The sequence below is a fragment of the Pteropus vampyrus genome, unplaced genomic scaffold, assembly GCF_000151845.1.
Source record: "Pteropus vampyrus isolate Shadow unplaced genomic scaffold, Pvam_2.0 Scaffold124, whole genome shotgun sequence".
Classification (NCBI taxonomy): domain Eukaryota; kingdom Metazoa; phylum Chordata; class Mammalia; order Chiroptera; family Pteropodidae; genus Pteropus; species Pteropus vampyrus.
The window spans coordinates 1,613,715-1,616,193 of NW_011888905.1; the positions used below are offsets into that span (position 1 = coordinate 1,613,715).

A 2,479-nucleotide genomic window follows, 5' to 3' on the forward strand; every position below is an offset into this window, starting at 1 on the left:
GGTGGGTGCAAACACGCTCAGATGCAGTGACACGCCACGTCACGTGTCCGCCGGCCTGGGAGGTGTGCTGCACACCTGTTCGGTCAGCAGTAACAACACAGTCCCAGCCAGCGCTGCGGCCATCACTTCCCCATCCTCAGGCTCCTTAGGAGAACATGTAGGGGTGACTGCGGCTGGCATGCCCCCACCCCACCCCCGGCCACCGCCACCAAAACTAACAAAAACCGAACTCAGCTGCACACCAAACTTCTTCTGGAACTCCGACTCGGAGGAAGTAGGAGGAAGAAGAAAGCCTTTCGTGTTCGCTTCAGGCCTGCTCCCCGGACGACGTGTTGCTGCCACCCGTCGGCCCTCACCGGGCGCCCGCCGTACTCCGGCCCTCGTGCTGAGTGCTGGGAATTCGCCGGTGAACGAAACAAGCGCACGGCTCTCGGCGTCTCCGTCCTGTCCTTCGGGCACCTCTGCTTCTAACGTGCAAAAGCTCGCGTGAGGGGTTTGGGTTGCCCGGTAGGAGAGGGAGGAGGGGGTGAGGGGCAGGCAGGTATGCCACCTGCCTGGGAACCCCGTTCGGCGTTGACCTAGGATTCGGTGTGAGCGACAGGGAAGCATGAACACGTCCGGCTTCGTGCTTTTGCGGGTGACCCTCTAAAACGTTCTCGGGGACGCTGACATCAAGGTCGCAAGCACATTTTCACTTGGGCGAGTTCCCATTAGGCTCTTTTTGCATCTTTCTTTGAAGTCCCCCCCCCTCCGCCCCCGCAGTGATGGCAGAAAAACACGGCTTCACAGCTTCGGGAGTCAAGCCGCCCATTCAGGCGCCATCGCTTAGAGCCGTGTAACTCGGAGCAGCTTATGTGAACGCTGGGCTTCGTTTTTCTCTCCCGTTAAGTGGGGATAATGGTAACAGCACAAGCCCGACACGGTCGTCAGTCGTCGGAGGGACTCCGTGCGTTTTAAGTGCATGAGGCACTTTAAACGGTGCCCAGAATCGGCTGACGGTCCATCTCGTGAGCTGTCTTTGCTGCTGTTATTATATATTTTTGAAGCCATCACTCTTGAGGGTCCTGTCGGAGCTTTTCAACTAGATTGAGGTTTACTCTCACGGGTGGGGTGAGTTCCGAGCTCCCTGGGCTCGGACACAGGAGCGGTTCGGGGGTTCGCAGACTTGCCTCCAGATTTTTCTGCCAGCACGCGTACTCCTGGGTCCGTGGAGCGTAGGGTTCTGAGCATTTCTGAGGGGCTCAGAGGGTGGTGTTTGACCCACCAGAGGATTAGGCGACTCGGAGGCTCTCCCCTTTCCGTCTCATGAAAGCTCTACTGGTTAAGGACAACGTTCTCAGCTTTCTCAGAAGGTTTGCCCTGTGGCTAAACTGACATCGCTCTCGAATTATTTATGTATTTATGTATTTATTTATTATTTATTTTTTAAAAATTTTTTAGGAGAGGCGACCCTTGGTTGACCTCACAGATTGCAAGGAACTTGTCGGCTTACAATCCCTTATTTATTTGTTTGTTTGTTCATTTATTTACATTTATATTTTACACCTACAGCACCTGGTCTTCCTAGGTGGTCTCCCATCCAAGTACGAACCAGGCCCGACCCTGCTTAGCTTCCGAGATCAGATGAGATTGGGCACGTTCAGGGTGCCACGGCTGTAGACGCTTGAAGTATTTAAAGGGGACGCCAAGCACCAGGTCGTTCCACACTGCAAGGTCGGGGAAGTGGGGGGGCAGTTAAAATCAGTACGTGAGGCACTGAGGGGCTGGCCACCTGTCTTGGGGAGCTTGTTTTGAGGTCCCAGGAGAAGACACTGGAGTGGACGGTCCTGTGGAAAATGGTGTGGCGTCCTCAGGCGGTTGCCCACCCAGCATCCATTCCTCCTCCCAAAGCAAATGGCATTTCATTCCGAAACCCACCCGCTCCCGCTCAGTCCCAGGGCACTTCTAAAGGGCCGAAGGACAATCCCACCTCCTTAGCTGTGACCGGCTCAGAAAGGGCCAGTGAAAGGGCCAGCTGACATGTCCGGGATTAGCGGGGGAATAGCCAGAGGCTCCTGGGCATGGCTTCGCCTCATTGTTCTGGCAGAGGCCCTGGGCACACCCCCTCCCCCCAGCAGTGAATGAGGAAGCACCGGCTGCGCAGGAGGTTGCAGGGGGTCCCAGAAACATCGTATAAGCCTTAGGATCCGGCTGCCATGAGCGTAGAGCGGGCCCACGGAAAGAGCCTGGGTCCTGGCAGTTTCAGGAACCTTTTGCCCGTCGGCCCTGAAGCCCTCCCTGTGGACTTCCGGTTAAGCCAACCAAATCGTTTTCTGATGGTTAAGCCAATTCGAACTGGGTTTCCCGTTACTTGCAGCCCAAAGCATCTTGACGGAGTGCCGAGATCCTCTTACTAGCATCTCGTTATATCATCATGTTACTTTTTTAAGACACACCTAAAAAAGGTCACATACAAAATTATATGCGGCAATGGAGGACC

General features: G+C 55.2%; 1 protein-coding gene and 1 pseudogene across 1 annotated transcript in view; both read right to left on the reverse strand.

The window, feature by feature from the left end:
• Positions 1-2,479, reverse strand: part of SYT11 (synaptotagmin 11) — a 26,249-nt gene that overhangs the window by 3,627 nt on the left and 20,143 nt on the right. The gene's annotated exons all lie outside the window — the stretch shown is intronic.
• On the reverse strand, positions 1,543-1,661 carry LOC111743884 (annotated as a pseudogene).